Source organism: Mixophyes fleayi, chromosome 3 (genome assembly GCF_038048845.1).
Source record: "Mixophyes fleayi isolate aMixFle1 chromosome 3, aMixFle1.hap1, whole genome shotgun sequence".
NCBI lineage: Eukaryota > Metazoa > Chordata > Amphibia > Anura > Limnodynastidae > Mixophyes > Mixophyes fleayi.
In genome coordinates, this window is record NC_134404.1 from 251,802,419 (window position 1) to 251,820,991 (window position 18,573).

Below are 18,573 nucleotides of genomic sequence, written 5' to 3' on the forward strand. Positions count from 1 at the left end.
GCGCCGTCGTCAGCTACACAAAAATACTCCTCATCCAGTTGCGATTGCAAAGTGGCATCCTCAATTTGGGTATCACCAGCTACACTTGGGCTGTTCATCCACACATCTGCAGAAATGCTGAAAGGAGGCTTCTTTATGAGTACAGTATCAGAAATGCCAGGCTTACACATAGCACTCGTGGATAGACTCTTCTCAGGTATTTGTGTCATTTATGAATCTGAACATACAGTTTCTTCTAATGCCTTGCTAATTTTTATCCAGCTCGGTTTTTTACACTTAAAAGTATTTGGGAACCATTTTTTGACTCAGAATGACAAGGTCTTGCATCATCATGACTGACCTTACAAAAAGATGCCTCAACGACAGTTGCAGAACTAGCACTCATATAGAAATGCGAAGGCCTGATTATTTCCTTGTCACTGTGTGTGTAGAATGGCATGTTGGCAATTTTATTTCTTTCGGCAGTTAACATGTGACGAAACGAGTTTGATAACACTTTAACCATCCTGTCCCACGTTTCTCACAAAATGTGGATTATGGCATGTACTTTTTATAGTCCTTACTTTTGTTCCTCAGATGAACAGAGTATAACTACAGTGTCTAATTACATGTGGATAAGTGGACATTGCAGCCATACATAGATAAGAGACTTCTTCATTCTCTGTTACCTATTGTAAACACGTTTTGGTTGTTAGTTCACTGATGCTGTTATGCATTGTTCTCAAATTGAACCCAGGTGAGTTATGGGTAAGGATCAGGTGGTGTCCAGGATACAGGTGAGGGGGCTGGAGCTGTATTCATTGTCCCCCTCCTTTCTCTACAGGAAGTATGGAACTGCTGTGGCTTATTTGACATCACAAAATAGTGTAAGGGTCTAATTTTAGGAGGGGCCGACTGCTACCCTATCTTTGGAGGTGGGGGAGGCCAATTAGTATCCATTGTTATTTATAGGACTAGTCCAGACGTTTTGTCTGCATCCCTGCAGGGGGCTTCTGTGGAAACACAGCTCATCTCCAATCCCCCCTCCAACTCCCAGATCCAGGACCCACTAATATTTAAAGAGATAGAGAGCCAGGGGTTTACCCAGGGAGGGGAAAACACTGTCAAAATTTGACCCGAGATATAAGGAGCCACTCCAAGGAGGGGTATGATATTCATTCTGAGATTTGATTCATGGAAGGTGCAGTGTAGCTGGTTTTGAGTTTTCTTTCTGTACCAATGGACTACAGCTGCAGCTAAGAGAAGAACTCCATGGGTATTTAAGTCAGGACATCCAGGTGACTGTAGCTCATTAAGGGTAAGGGACAGATGAGGTGGTAAACCTGCCTGGCATTTACTTACTGTGTGTACATAATAATCTAGTGATTGTTTTTATTACAATAAATGTATTGCTTTACTTTCTAACTACATTTGCATGAGTGACTAATAAGAACTTTAGAAGGTACTGGGTAGACTTCCCTGGCCTAGAAAGGCACCCATGGGTGACCAGCCAGCTTAAAGTGGGTAGAATTGGGCCAGAAAATCCGGTATCTTCACATCAAGGTAAAAGCTGTTTTTTACATTTTTGTTTCCCTGAATTAAAACCACTATGCACTTTAACATATGCTTTAGCAGATAGCGTAAAGGGATTACTATCAACATGACTGGTGCCAGCAGCTGTGGTGGAAGGAGGTGTGTCATTGCTGTCTGAGAACCAGTGTGGACTCTGGGAGCAAGCCCAGAGAGGATGGAGGATCCTGGGGTAGGAGTGCAGGAAAGTCCCCAGGCTTTCAGGCCTAGCTTAGGCCATGCTCCTAAAGAGCATAATCAAGCTGAAAAGGACAAGGCGAGTTCCCAGGCTTTTGGGCCTAGCACAGGCCCTTCTTTGTATGTGCAAGCTCCAGGGAAAACCTTGATAATACCTCAGGATGGAAACGAGGCCCAGCTGCAGAGGCCCAGTCAGGGCCCTGTGTTGAGAGCACACACCCAGAAGAGTATCCAGACTGTGGATTCAGCTGTTTCTACTGCAAAGGCCCAGGGGCCTATATCAGGCTTTGTACCAAGTAAGCCTGTTTCTACTAACAACTTGGTGGTGAATCCAGCTACCACTAAGGTGGTGAAGACTCAAGGATCTAGCACAGACCCAGCATCAAAAAAAAGGCACAAGTTCCTAATGCAGGCTCTGTGCCAAGCAAGCCTGCCTCTGGAAATATGGAAACAAGTACATCTACTGCTAATGTGGAGGCTCAGGGTTCCAGTTCAGACCCTGCATCAAAAAATACTGCAGCAGTGGAAAAGGCACAAGTTCCTAACCCAGGCCCTGTACCAAGCAAGCCTGCCTCCAGTAATACAGAAGTAAGTTCAGTGACTGTAAATATAACTGGTAGTGCTGGTAATATGGATGTGAGAGCTAATGTTGAAACTGTATTATGTGAATAACTATGGAGACGGTGCCTGCCGGCAACACTGATGTGGCACAGAAGGGGTGTGTGAATACTGTGGATATGTGCCTCCCTGAATCAGCTCCCAGTGAGGAAGATGAGTCTGCGGTTAGGGAGCAAATATTAGACCTAGAATTTGAGATTGCAAGGGTTAAAAAACAAATTGCAGCAAAAAAAAAGAAATGGAACAATGCTTACAGTACTGACTGGGTAACCTTCACAGCAGAAATTAAAGAAATGGAAGAAATCCTTCTTAACAAAGGACAAGTACTGCAAGGGTTAATTGAAAAGTTACACTCACCGTCAGAAGAATCATTGTCTGAGGAAGAGGAGTGCTTGACATCTGAACTCTTGCCTATTAATGCTCCTGTTTCTGATGTTCAAGGTCCAATGTAGAACATTTTATATAATAATATAAGAGTAATGGAGGGTGACTTGCCAGTGACGGAGCTGCAAGAAGCCGCGGCCATTGTAGATAGGGAGATGGTGCCTGCTGTGGTTGGCTCAGGATCCCCTGTCTGTGGCCCGATTCCTGTGAGTGCAGGCTCCGTGCCTGTTATTACTGATGCGGCTGCAGCTGTGATGTTTCGGCCTCACCCTGTGTGTGTGGTCCATTCAAGCTGCAGCGATGCTGCTGGCTCTCGTGTTGTATTGAAGCCTACTTCAGTGTCTGACAGGAGCGTGTGCAAGGCATCGGTGAGTGCAGCTGTGTCGGATCATCTTATCCTTGCCAGCAGTGGAGGTTAACTCTGCGAGTGGAGAGGGCGGAGCTGTGGTGCCGGTGATCGGGGGAAATCTGCCAGTGTCTGCTACCTCTGGGGAGTCTCTTTTAGAGACCCCTCCTCGATGGGTAGATGGTTTTAGAGTCTGGGTGCATCCCTTCCTCAGTGTCTGGATAGAGGGAGGTGCGGTAAAAAGTTTCCAGGTCCGACATGGATATCTCCCGGCCTACATGACTCTTTGCTTGAAGGGGACAAGGCGTTGGGGCTTGGAGGTGGGGGAAGTCAAAGGCTTCTCTAGGAAGGAGTTGGAGAGGAGAATTTTGTGCTCCCACTTCTCGGAACAGCTGTCACTAAAGGACTGCCCAGGAATTTGAAGTACAGAAATGCCGATGATTGTGATTGTCCACGGGAGGAGTGTCTAGGGGAGGTGAAGACGATGGACCATTTTTTGCTCAATTGTCCCTTCAATGTGGAGGTTTACAAGAGGGTTTCTGGTGCCTTGGGCATTCCCTGCCTTTCGGGGCTTAGTTACCCTGAGTGGGTTTATGGAGTGCTCAAGGGTAGGTGCTGGGATATTGATTTGACCACCCTTTTTCTAGTCAGCTTAGTAGTCCGGTACTTCTCGTGGAATGCACGGTGTCAGGTCTCAATTAGATGGAAAGTCCTCCCTTGCGATGTGGTGGCGGGTGACATTCTTCATGGGGTGTGGAAACTCAGGGGTATGGAGAGGTCCCGGATGGACAATACAAGCTGGGTCAGACTGTGGCGGGGTTTGAGACCTCCGTAAGGGGGTCAAAGTCTGGGGGCTCTTCATCTATGGCTTTTCTGTCCTGCACCCCCCGTAGATTTTTGAGTTTACATCTTTATTTTATGTGCGGTTGCATATGTCTAAAAGCTTGGATCAGTTTCTCTTTGCTTGCAGTGTATATAGTACAAGTTATGTTATGATTGTATAGTTGATTGTATATTGATTGTATATTTGGTTGTGGGCACTTAATATTTTATGTTGTTCTTGCTATGGACATTTTAAATTGGGACTCTCGTGTGTGGGGCATTCTACCCCTAAATGTAGTATCCTATGTTTTGAATTTTTACATAAGTGCCACAACTTGTTTCAGTTTGTATGTATTTTGTTGCAATACTTTTTCAATAAAAAGATAGGAGGTGTTTGTTTCAGCTCTGACTTCCAGAAGCCTGCAGGGTAGAGTTTTTTTTGCCTAACACAGCCTTGATGGAGCCTCCTGGGGCAGCATTCCAGGAGAGTCCCCTGCCTACTGGGCCTGGCCCAGGCCTAGGCCCAGATTCATCCAGGATCCATGATAATCAGCTTCCCAGGATAAGTGGTGCTACTGCTGGTGAAAATGCAGGAAACGCCCCAACTTCAACATCTCCGGGTGACAAAACAGACCGTGATCAGAATAAAGCTGAAGTTAAAGCTCCTGGCTCGGTGCAGCTTGTGGAAGAAAAGAAACCTGCAGCAAAGGTAACCCCCTGTTTTCAACTTACCACATTAGAGGGAAAAGTGGTTCAGAGGGTGGGCTGGATCCTGGGTTGGAAGCGCCTGTTTCATCCAGTCAGGGTGGTCAGGAAGCTGAAGCCTTGGGGGATGCCCGGTCAGTGCCTGACTCCAGAGAGTATCTATCCTGGGGAGACAGAGTGGAAATAGAGGATCTGCAGGAAGAAGTGCAAAGGGCAGATACCTCAATTGCTAGATTGCAACAGAGAATTGCTATAAAGAAGCTAAAGAAAAATAAGTTGTTTACCCGTGACAAAGAGGAAATGCAGAGGGCTATTGATGAATTAGCGGATAACCTGAAGTATAGAGAATCTCACATGGAGGAGTTGCATAAGAGAATGGCATATTACCAGCAACATGCTAGCAATCTGAGGGAGAGTAGTCAGCTATTAACATCTGCTGATGCTTTTACTACTGATCCGTCCCAAGGTATGATACAGCTGACTGTGGGTCCTGCATGTGAAGCTGTAAAATATGTGGATCCTGTCTCTGTAAATACAACCTCACAATCTGCATCAGTCCCTCTGCCTGCTAATATCCCTGTGAAAGAGATGGAAAATATGGAAGGAGAAAATGCCCTTTATTCATCCATAAGGGCATTGGAAGAAATTGTGACATCACAGAGTGTGGTCATGAGTGCAGTAGGGTCTGTAGTGGGCCTTACAGTGTCTAAAGTAAAAGAATCACCTGAAGTCCAAGATGGTGGTTTGTCAGCGGCAGCTGAGAGCCCTGAAGGGTCTGTAGTTGACCCTGTTGTACCTCAGTCAGGGGTCACTCCTCTCCCTGGTGGTCCAGTGGTAAATTTCAAAACCCAAGATGGCGGCATTGGCTCCAGTGCTGCGACCGGAAGTATGGCGCAGTCTGTAATGGACTCTGTTGCATCTGTGTCAGTAGCTAACTGTGTTGTGCAGCAGGAGGAGGTTCAGATTGATCTTGCAATGAGTGAGTCTCTTGGAGAACTAATGGCTGCAGCAGCCAGCGTTACCACAGGTGTAAATAAACTGAGTTCAGAGACTGAGGCACCAAGTGCTTTGGATACTGAGATAAGGGGTGTGGCTGAATCTGTTTTGGCTCCTGCTATGTCTGTGGCTGCTGCTATGCCTAGGGGTGGGGAGATCCCTGATCCTCCAGTTACTTCTTTAGAGCCTCAACCTATGACTTCAGGTGCTATGGGTAGGCCAGCCCTTGTGTCATATGCTGGGGTATTAACAGGGAAGCGGGTGATGACTCCACAGCCTGTGTTCGGAGGAGTGCCACCAAAATGGATAAGTAAAGAGACCCACCCTCCCTCTAGGCCTGATTTTCTTAACCGATTTTTTTACACTGGGCTTTGTAGCTAGTGATCTGTTTGCTTGCATACACCCTGTAGGTTCCCCTGAGTATGACATTAGCTTTTCCACCTATGGGAGTCTTCAGGTATTCTGGAATATATGGGGTTCTGTTAAAGGGCAGAGTCCCTGGCTAAGATATAGAGCTTACGCAGTTACTAGACAAGAGCAGGTTAGGATTACAATATTAGTCCGTAACGAGTCTTTGTCAGTGGCAGATCTGTCCTTTTGGGTTAAACGTTACGCAGACCTACTTTCACCCTTAAGTAAGGTGCCGGATCCAGAACACAATGTCTGTGGTGGGGCCTGGTCCACGACTGTACGGCCGCGGCAGAGTGAGGGGCGTACTCTGCATCTTCCATCTGCAGCCTACATAGGTTGGGATAGAATCCAGTGTTTCTACCCTGGGCAGCCTCGTTTATGCCACCGGTGTGGGTCTCTTAGTCACATTAGCAACAATTGTATGGAATTGAAGTGTTCTCTGTGTCAGGGACTAGGGCACACTGCAAGGGATTGTACTGCAATTAAGTGCAACCTTTGTGGTGAAGATGGCCACCCATATAGTAGATGCCCACTGGCGGAGCATAATAAAGTTTCTTCAGTTGTGGTTCCCACTATGACCCCCTCAGTAGTGAGCCCTGTGGTTGAAGAGGGAATAGTCTTGTAACAAAGCATGGAGGGTACTCTGGAGTGTGTGAGGGAGGAGGCTGTGCGAGGCAGATCTCAGAATAAGTCACATGCCGCTCCTGATCACGTCTCAGAGTCCGGAATGGAGATGGAGAATGAGGAATGGACCCTAGTGGGACAAAATAAAAGGAAAAAGCAGGTGTCCAGCAAATCATGGGACATTGTGGTTGTAAATTGGTTTCTGGTTATTTCCAGTGAAGAGGAGGGAGAGGTGGCTAGGGACATAGAAGGTGATTTGAAACTTAGGCCTAAGTGTTAGAGCAAGAAGGTAAGGACGTTACCTAGGAACCCCCCTCAGTTACAGGTGGAGGAACTCCCTGTTGGTGTAGGGGTTGGGTTAGTGGTAGGAGGGGGCAAGGGGAAGGGTAGGGGGAAGAGGCAGGCAGATTACTCAGTGGTCCCTTCGACATCTAGGATGCATCCTGTTGTTGGAGTTGCTCCAGTTCCCTTGACCCTTAACACTATAATGCCAGGGGAAGTACTCACCCATGTAGAGACTCCACAGGTTAATACTCATTCAGGCATTTCCTTGGGTACAATTGCTGTTCCTAAGCCCCTTAAGTCCTCTGCTGAAGAGGTGGTCATTACTAAATCCATCCCCCCTGATAAGGAACAGTTTGATGGTGGGCCAGGTATAGATGACATCTCCAAAAAGAGTGTTGGAGGGAGGACTCAGGTTTCAAAGCCTCCTTCAAAGGAGTCAAGGAAAGAGCTGGTCTCCTCTGTGGGACACAGCCAAAATAAGTAAAGTGGAACTAAATGGGCCTACTTCTATAACCTAGAATGATGGCTCCCCAACCTATTAGATTTGCCACCATTAATGTGGCATCTATAATGTCCGAACGAGCTCGCTACATGGCCTATAGTTTTTTCGACACGCTTGAGGTCGATTTTTTATTTTTGCAAGAGACTAGGGTAGGTCAACTGTCGGACCTCCACAAAGCCAAGCGTGAGTGGAGACGGAGTCCCTCTTTTTGGTCTCTTGCGGCCGAGCCGTACGGTGGGGTGGCGGTACTTTTTTTGACAGGCATGGTAACCATTCAGCGGGTTATAGAACTTGAAGTAGGTAGATGTATGATTCTGGATGTCACTCTGAAGGGGTGCGACCTCAGGTTAATTAACATCTATGCCAGTCCGCAATCTAAGTGGGACAGGAAGTGCCTCTTCAGAGAGATAAAGTCTTACCTTTTTACAGCCTGGCAGGTAGTTTTTGGAGGTGATTTCAACACCATTAAAAGGCCCAAAGACAGGGGAGGATCCAATTCTACGCTGGGCTACGATTCCCTTTTTCTAGTTAGCATGGTTAGACAGGGAGGTCTGGTGGATATGCAAGTTCGCCATTCCCCAGATCTCACGGGTTTCACCTTTTTTAGAGGTAGGGGTAGGTCTAGGATAGACAGGTTTTTTGTTAAGGAGGGATCTGCGACTTCGGCACCTGTGCTGAGGCCTGTGGAGTTCTCCGATCACGTTTGTCTGTGTGTCAGCTTCAGAAGCCCCTCAGAAAGGCAAGGGCCTGTGGCGCCTAAGCCCTGAGCTCCTAAAGGAGGATGAGATTAGACAGTCTTTTAGGGACTTCTTTGAAACACAGGGATCACTTTTGGAGGCAGGTTGGAGTAGGTCAGAGTAATGGGAGGTTTGCAAGAAGCGAACTCGGAGCTTCTTCTGCCGACTTGTAAGTCACAGAAACTTGGTAAAAATGAATACCTACTCAGCTTTGAGGCGGAAACTTGCTTTCCTGATCTCTGAAGAGTGAGACGGTGGGGAGATCTCCCGGGTGAAGGGTCGGTTGAAGGAGTGTCAGTATGTTCAGTATGCTTCCTTAGTTCTGGAGAGGGATTATGGTCAATACCACTCACCAGACCCCTACCAGAGCTGTAGGAACTCGATCAATGCTAAGGAGATGAGAGGGCTGTGTGATGAGCGGGGTGTCTTTCAAAAGTCTCAGTAGGGCATTCTTGGCATCATTGGCTCTTTATACTCTGGCCTCCTCTCTGAGAAATCACTTGACAGAGGGAAGATGGAGCAATTTCTGAAGGAAACTCCTGGTGTGAATAACTTGCATGCTGCACTTGACACCCTGGATGGTGATATAATGGTAGACGAGGCTGCCATAGATAGTCTGTCTATGAAGAAGTCCCCAGGACCGGAAGGCCTGACATCCGAGTTTTATAAGACCTTTGTCGACATCTTGGCCCCTCGCCTTATGGGAGAGTTTAATGAGTGCTTGGGCGAGGGTTTACTCCCTCCTTCCATGAGGACATCTGCCCTTATAGTATTGTCCAAGGGATCGGACCAATCCAAGATTGAGAACTGGCGCCCCATCGCCCTTCTTAATGTGGATGGCAAGATTCTGGCAAAAGTGCTGTTTAACAGGTTGATTCAGATTACAGACCTGGTACTTTCTCCTTCTCGGCATTGCACCGTGAAGGGTCGTAGCACCTTTAGTGCTGTCCTTGGTGTCCGGGAGGCTGTTGAGCGGTGTCGTGCTGAGAAGTGGGGAAAGTATTTGCTGACACTGGACCAGTTGAAGGCTTTTGATCGGGTCAATCATGAGTACCTCTTGTGTCTATGGCAGGTATGGGCTCCCAGAGCGGATGGTCAATTGGATTAGAGTGATCTACAGGCAAGCCGAAAGCTTCCCGCTTGTGAATGGTTGGGTAGGTCCTACTTTCTCTGTGACTTCGGGAGACAGACAGGGATGTCCCCTGAGCCCCCTCTTGTACGTGTTTGCAATCGATCCCTTTATCAGGAGGGTAGAAGGCGACACAGTGAGAGGGGGGCAACTGAGCCCGGGGAAGCCGTTGAAAGTGGTGGCTTACGCAGACGATATCACGATCGTGATTTCTGATGTGAATGAAGCGAAAGACGTGACGGTTGAAATATGTACATATTCTGAGGCCTCAGGGTCCAGAATCAATCAGGATAAGTGTGAAGCTTTCTGGATGGGGAGAAGGGTCGGCATTCTGACAGCCTTCCCCAGGCGAGCGAGGAGATTAAAACTCTTGGTGTCCGATTTGGCCCTGGTGATTATGCCAAGCGAAATTGGGAGATTAGGCTGGGAGCAGCTTCCGCTAAAGTGGTATGTTGGAAAGGATGGCATTTGTCTCTTAGGGAAAGGGTGGACTTGATCAAGACTTGCCTGATTCTAGTCTTTTTGTATGTCAGCTCTGTATGCCTTTTGCCAGAATCTTTATGGGCCAGGGTGAATGCAGTGTTCTTCCAGATGCTTTGGGGGGACAGGCTGAACCTTGTTAAGCGTAGCGTGACCTACAGATCGAGGGGGGAGGGGGGCCTGGGTATGGTAAATCCAGTGCGCTTTTTTATGCTCACCTTTCTTAAATTACATCTGCACAGTCTCATCTTGGAGACTCCCCCTCGATGTGTAGAGGGCTTTCGTGCCTGGGTGCATCCATTCCTCAATTCCTGGGTAGAGGGAGGAATGGTAAAAAGCTTTCGAGTTCCACATGGTTACCTCCCGGGCCTACGTGAAACTGGGTTTGAAGGTGACAAGGAAATGGCAACTGGAGGTGGGAGCGGTCAACAGCTCCTTATAGAAGGGAGTTGGAGATTCTTGCGGTCTCGCTTCTGGGAGCCTCTGTCACTGAGGGACTGCCCGGGCAGTGTCTGCTCAGATGGCATAGCTCTGATCACTGATCGGAGGATACCACTGAAGCTCAGGGACATTGCCAGGCTCTCCTACCACAGGAGACTCTATGTTAGAAGAAACCTCAAGGTAAGGAATGCCGATGATCGTGGCTGCCCACGGGAGGAGTGTCCAGGGGAGGAGGAGACAATGTATCATTTCTTGTTTAGGTGTCCTTTTAACATAGAGGTTTATGATGGGGTCTCGTGTGTCTTGGGCATGCCTAGTCTTTCGGGGCTTAGTTACCCTGAGTGGAAGTTTCCCTTTACAAGGCAGCGCCGCTTTAAATTTAAGCTGTCATCTCGCCGAACTCCAGTGAGTTGACAAAACCGGAGATTGATACATTTACCCCCTGGTCTTCTGTGGACTGATGTGAATCCTTATCGATGGCACAGAGCAATGTGACTGAAGATTTTTAAGAACACTGCCACCTCTATTATTTCTATTTCAGCACTGACAATGAGCGATGGCACATACACTGTAGACTGGCAAGAACACTGCCACCTCTCCTGTTTCTGTGTGAGCTATGGCACGGTACAATGTCACTGGAAACTTTTAAGAACACTGCCAGCCCTATCATTTCTGTTTCAGCTCTGAACACTGCCACCTCTCCTGTTTTTTGTGTGAGCTATGGCACGGTACAATGTCACTGGAAACTTTTAAGAACACTGCCAGCCCTCCTCTTTCTCTTTCATTAATGACGCTGCCCAACTGCACTGGAGAATGCTAAGAACCCTGCTACCCTCTGTGTCTCTCTGTGAAATGGCGCCTGATCTCCCTGGAGGGCGGTACTTATAGAATCAAAAACTTGCGAGATCCGATGATACAACAATGTTGTTTTGCCTTGTTTTCAGTTCCGAGGGCACAGGAAAATACCGAGCCAGCTCGGCTTGGTACCCGGATCTGCAATCTTCGGGTGGGTTCGGTTTTCGGTAAACCGAGCCTGTGCATCACTATTAAATACTGTCTGTTTTTACATCTAACAGGCAAATACTTGCTAGCTTTATTTTTACACTGAAATTGAAAGTTGATCTAGGACATGCCCTACCTCAACTATAAATCTGACCCCACATTTTAAATTTACCTCCCTCTCCAATGCACAATGCAACATGGTTTTGCCAAAAGTTATTTCTTTTTTATGCTTTGCTCTCCTTAATGACTCAGGCCCTCTATGTCTAATCATAATAAAATATTAAAGTAACCATGTTCGTTTGTGTAAGACAAAAACTGGAATCTCAGTTACAACCTGAGTTAGCAGAATGGTTAGTTACGCCCTCGTTCAGCTCTACCTGAGAGAAACTTGGTTGAATTTTTATAGCTTGAGAAGTGGCAAACAAGGACAATCCACACATGTACAAAGTGAAAAGCTTTTGGGAGGTTCAAGGCTGCATAGACTCAAGTACTGAGGATACAGAAAACACGATGAAAGAGTATGTGGTGTTAGAGTAGAGTAATGTATTTATATGTTATGTGTAGTGTAAGTGATTGATATTTAATGTGAATGTGACATGTATGAGTGCATTAAGAAGGGCTTTTGGTAGATAGGAGAGAAGGTGATGAAGGTGTGCAAGATGTTTTGGAGGTTATTTACAATACAATAAGAAGAAAGTAAGAAAACTAAATCTACATGCCTATTTTTATTTTGTACATCTCCTTAAGCAACATTTGTATAACACAATACCAGACAGGATGTGTCAAGATAATGTATGTTTAAAAATGGAAAACTCTTAAAATAAGTTGAATATATAAAATTTTAGATTGTTCATGTTTGATGAATTATAACTGTAAATTAAGCAAATTAGCTGTCAATCTCATTAATTTTCAAATAAACTTATATTTCCAGTATTTTAACATTGGTGTGGCATGTGCAAAATCACAATGTGTATTTTTTGTTCAAATTGAGTTTTGAGATGGAATAGGCAATGTTGTGGAGGTGCAGAGTTCCAACACAATCTTTAAGATCTGCTTTTGCTTCTTCGTACTATGGATTGGCCATCCACACTGTAGTTGTAAATTCACATTCAAAAATATAGTCTAAATTTGTATATTTTTTTTAGCAAGTTTAGGGAGTTTTAAGGTTTAGCAGGAAAAAAGCAGCTGCAAATATCTGCTCTTGTCTTTCCAGACTGCCAACAATATATTTATACTGATTAAAGGTGGATTTTGTGCTGAGGTACTGTTTATAAACAGGAGGCCTCATGCTGTAATATGGAACCCAGCTGTCAATGACACTGCCTATTCAATTAATGTACATCAAACTGAATAATTTAAACTGAACACTATGTACAGCTCAAAAGGAAAGCCTGTGACTCCTTACTGAACATCATAAATCCTGTGATGTCCTATGTGTAGGAAAACTCTGACAGTTATAGTGAAGATCTGACTTGTATTTCCTCTGCCTGTTAGCACTAGTAGATGCAGTATAACCTGCATATAACAATACTTTACATATCAGTTGCTATTATATGAAAATTAAGCTAAATCTACCTCTAAAACCAACAGCCAATGCTCTCTTGCTTAGTGAGGGCCAGGTCCTGAGAGTTTAGAGTCTGGGAATGCTTTCTCGAGCACTGGAAACTACACATCACAGCATGCATGATGCGTAAAGTCTGCCAATTGCTGCCAGAGAAGGAGAAGAACTGCCAGAGAAGGAGAAGAATGAGAGTGCAGCCAAAGTGATGGTAAAAGCATCCATTGCCGGGACCACAGCCTCAATAAGTAGAGCTGATGGGGAAAGGAAAGCAGTGCTGCTAAGTACCTGCCTGCACAAGAGTCGCTAGGAGAATGAATACCGTGAAGGAGGGTGCTGCATGTAGCAGCAAAAACAAAGAGGGCAATGTCATAACAGTGAGACTAAAAGCGTCAAAAAGGGCTGCATATCTTTCAGGGAAAGCTGCAAGTCTGGCAGTGATAACTGCCATCCTTAAAGAGAAAGCTGTTAGTTTTGCAGAAAGATCTGTCAATCTAACAGGAAAAGTGTCAGGTGCCGTCCCCGCTGTTCCCCAGTGAAGCAGGGATGGCCACCTGGTAGTTCCGGCCAGGGGCGTCCTGTTGTTAGGCAACAGGCACGCCGTCCTCTCGCCGTTGGGAACATGCCCACTGACGCGTCCTGTTGCTGGGCAACGAGACGCTTCCTTGTTTTGACGGTCAGCGTGTCTGACTACCCCTCTCCTCTTCCTCCTATCCCAGCCTAGCAGCCTCTATTTAAACCTGGCTCTGGCACCATTAGTGTGCCAGAGTATCAGGTCTCCTGTTCTCCAGCATTATTATGGTTCCTGTCCTTGTGTTTTGGTTCTGACTCGTCTTCCCTGACTTCTCCTCTGGATTGTGATTCTGCTCCTGTTGTGACCTCAGCCTTTCTGACTTATCTTTGGATCTCCCATTGGCACCGCCTGTCTCCGTTTGGTTTCTGACCCGGACCGTTTTGACCATTCTCTATCACTACTCTGGTAACTATCCTAGAGGACCGCAACCTGCGTACCCTGTTCAGTGAAGCTCAAACCTCCTTGCGGGGGTCCCTGGTGAACACCAGGAGTACGTTAGACTCCACACCTCCTGGTTCAGTGGCACTAATACCAGTTAGTGGTTTCTGTACAGCTGAGTCTACGCTCCTTGAAGCCTGACAGTCGAAGCCTGACAGAAAGAAGCCAGGTTACTAGAGATGGCTGTAAAAATCACAGAGGTAATGTCGAAGTCAGCAAATTGGATAAAGTCATTTCAATTAAAGTCGAGCAAACTTGGTTGTCTTTGTCTGAAAAGATGCGTACGGTACGCTACGACGTACAAGGTCACGCTACGGCGTGAAAGGGCGTACGCATCCACTACACGTGGCAGCAACAGTAATTGGTCTTTTACCATACATTCACACAAACACGCATACTTATAAAATAGTATACATTAATGGTAGTTGCAACACATAGTCAGTTATGTCGAAATATAGTAGAATTTATATGTTATATTAAAGTTACATGCATATTAGTGAAATATACGGAACAGGTTGAAGGAATCATAACATGAGTGGTATCATAATAAACCTCTTTACATTTCCTACTGTTTGGTTTACTCTGAGAAGGAATCGCAGAGTGCATACACAAGTTATGAATGATAGGGAATTATGAACTACTTAAGACTAAGGAATCTTGGCGGGAAGAGCCGAGCAGACCCCCTGAAGAGGTGACCCCCTCCTTTGGATTCCTTAGGATGAACTAGCCAATGATTGACAACCCCTTGGACCTTCCTGAGACCTGGACCAATAGATGCAAGCTATACCACCTTCATTGTATTACTGTATTTCTGTGTGTATATAAGCAGCAGCTTCACATCTAGTGTTCAGACATCTTGTCCCCAGACTTCAGGATTGAATGACTGTACACTGGATCCAGAGCGCCTGCGATAAGTAACGGCTGTATTTATTAGCACTTCGCTTGAGCATATTATTCGCAAATAAATCTTTCTGCGTTGGAAACACAAATCGAGGTTCGACAATCGTTATTGGTTAACGACAATACGCACATAACCATATGGGGGCTCGTGAGCTTTGGAGGTTTCGTTGCCGATGATACGCAAGACCAACGGATTTCGGTTTCGCAACAGGGTGGAGACGCGTCATATACGGGTAAGAACGCAATGTGTTCAAAACCTGAATTTTACTCTGTGTTGTGAAACCGAATGTCCGTTTTGCATTGTCTAGGGCACGCTAACTGGAACCTAGGGACAAAAGAGAAAACTGTTTCTTTTTACTGTCATTGTGCGTTTTAACTGTATTGCATTGCTTAGCGGATGTGTATTTCCTGCTGTGCATACGCGAACTTCCGGTAGATTTTCCACGTGGTTAAACAATTGTTTTGATAGTTATTATATGTGCATAGTATAATTACTTGTGAAAGCCTCTGAGACATTATTACTATTTTTGGGAACTTTTAATTTTCTGCGCAGAAAAGGTGTATAGTGTGTGATTTTGTAACGTAGATACACTGTTTATGTGTCCCAGTTCTCCCAGTTATAATAAACTCAACAGATTTTGTGGTTTAGCCAGGGTATCGAGGAGCTGATAGCCCTTGGGTCCCACAGTGATATTGTCTGTTTTAGGGGTCCTTGTTTAATACAAGAGGAAGTGAGTGGACGCGGCTTGAGCAAATACGTCCACGGCCAGTAAGAGATCTCTAGCGGTAGAGTATTTGTAGCAAATTGTTGAAAGCGTTCTGCATAGATTGGTGTTGTTCAACATGGGTGCTAAGCATACGCTAGAGATGGTCAGTGTACTGCCTAAGGAAGGTCCTATTGGTTCAGCGAGGTTTCTCATGTGTAAGCAATATGGTGCATACGCAACTGTGTATTGTGACACGTGGGTCAAGATGACCAAAGATTGTGATAGGACTTTCCCAACAATAGGAAGTTTTAATGCAGAGGTACTAAATACTGTAAAGGATAAAGTATGGTTGATCAAGTCAACGAAAAAGAGAAATAGACATAATGATTGTTTAAAATTGTGGCAAATGGAAGGTAACACGTGGCAGAGCAGTGAATGCACAGCGGAAGTAGGCGTGACGAAAAGCGCGTGCACGGCGGAAGTAGCCGTTGAGAAGCGTGGCGAACTCAGCGTAAGCGCGCCTCCGCCACCTTATGTGGCGGGAGCGGTAGGTACAGCCGTTGTTAAAACTGAAAAAAGAAAAATTGCTAAGTTGTATCCTGTTTTAAGCCAGTTTAAAACAAGTGTATCAGAAGATGAAGATGAACCCACTGCCATTGCCCATGCTGTTAGTGTACTAGAGGCTCAGCGCAAGTATGAGAAAATGGCTGAGATAGGTGAGAGTAGCGTGATCACTAGGAGTGAAAGCGTTCTAAATCTTGAACCAGCAAATCCTGTAGTGTCCCCTGAAGTCAGTGAACCAGAGGGTGCGTACCCAGTCCGCACAATATCAGTTCCCAATGGGAAACCGGATAAGGATGGTGTAGTTCCTTTAAGAAATATTACAATGCATATTCCCTGGACTAGATCAGAATTACGTTCCATTATGACTGAATTCCTAGATCCTAGAAAGGAGTTGGCTAAATGTCAGAAATTTGTTAAAGACTTAGGAAATGCCCACGAACCAACCAATAAGGATTGGCGTGTAGTGTTGAGGGCGTGTCTTCTTCCCAATACTAACATACAAAAATGTATTGAAGATTGTTTGTTGGAGGAAGATGAGACCTTGACTGATGAGATGAACCAAAAGAATATAGAACAAATTGTCAAACACTTAGCCATCTATTTTCCAGTAGTAGTAAATTGGAGTAAGATTTTCACCATTTAACAAAAGGATAGTGAAACAGCAGCAGATTACTTCATTAGAGCTATAGCAGCGATTACACGGTTTACTGGGATATCCAACATAGGGGAGGACCCACATCATATGGAAGTAGCTGTAGGAGTATTAATGGAAGGCCTTAGAGAAAATTTAAAATCCAGAGTACAAACCACATTACCTAATTGGAGAGGCATCACAGTAGATTCTCTTAGGGAGTCTGCTGTGGAGCATGACAAAAACCTTTTTAGACAAAAGGAGGAGAAAGGTGATAAGTTAATGACGGTGAGTATACAGGCTCTAGAGGGGATGCATACACGACCACAATTAAACAACCCACATAATAAGAAACATAGAGTGATCAGATGTTTCAATTGTAATGAAGAAGGACACATGAGGAGGGATTGTAAAAAAGACAGATACAGCCCTAGAGGTGGGACACATAGATATCCTCTAAGGAAAAATTCACATAGAATCGAAGATTCACATCTACCCGCACATATTATAACCACAAATATTGCGCGGGAAAATGATAGTCAGCGCTAGGGGTCAGGTCATACCTGTAGTCTACAGCCAGTGAGGTTAACTGAGAGTCAGAGAGAAGAACCAACAATGATAGTTGACATAGCTGGTAGGAAAGAAACTTTTCTTGTAGATACAGGGGCGGCCCGATCTGTGATAACCTCTCCTTTCAATCTACAGGTGACCAGTAAAACTATTCCAGCTAGAGGGGTAACAGGAAAAGTGTTACATTATCCTCAAACTAAACCAGCTGAGGTTACTATCGGGCCCCTGCATACCAAGCATTCGTTTCTCTTGGCTGCGGCGGCTCCTACTAACTTGCTAGGGAGAGACTTGTTATGTAAAATGGGATGTGTCATATACTATACTTCTGATGGTGTGTTCCTAGATATACCCGAGAAGGTTGCTCATGAGGTACAGGACATATTGTACACCCCTCAAAGGTTAATGTTACACTCTCCTGTTATAGAACAAAGTCCATCTCAAGTAAAGGGGATGTTGCTGGAAATACCAGGTTCACTATGGACCAGAGATGGACAGGACACTGGACTGATGGCAAACGTAGCCCCTGTCATGGTCAATCTAAAAAGTGGTAGGATAGCTTCAAAAATCCTACAGTATTCATTAAAACCGGTGGTGGAACTTGGGGTATATCCTGTTATTGAGAGGCTGTTACAACAAGGGATTTTAATTCGTACAGCCAGTACAGCAAATAGTCCCATTTTCCCTGTGAAGAAGAATGGGGGGAGGGGCTATTGATTAGTCCAGGACTTAAGGGGAATTAACAAAGTTGTTGAGAGCCAATTCCCCGTAGTGCCGAATCCAGCTGTCATTCTCATGCAGATTCCACCGTCTGCCAGTCATTTTACTGTCATTGATCTATGTTCTGCTTTCTTCTCAGTCCCTCTTCACCCTGACTGCCAATACCTTTTTGCAATCTCCTACAGAGGAGTGCAATACACATGGACCAGACTACCCCAGGGGTTCATTGATAGCCCCAGTATTTTCTCCCAAGCCTTACATGACTGTTTGCAATCCTTTCAACCCCACAACGGGTCTGTTCTAATTCAATATGTGGACGATTTGTTGTTGTGCTCTGATTCTTTTATGTCACATTTACATGATACTAAATTGTTGTTGCTTCATCTTTCACAAACAGGGCACAAGGTGGCAAAGGATAAATTACAGCCATGTCAGACTAAGGTCAAATACTTAGGACACTGCCTCACTAAGGGGCTAAGACACCTGACAACCGACAGGATTGAGGCCATACAACACATGACTCTGCCGCAGAGCCAGAAGCAGATTCGTACTTTCCTGGGGAAGTGTGGATACTGTAGATCCTGGATCCCAGGTTTTTCTATTCTGGCATTACCATTGCAGGAGCTAGTCTCTTCCTCAAAATCAGAACGTGTTGTACACACAGAAGAGTCAGAGCAAGCGTTCTT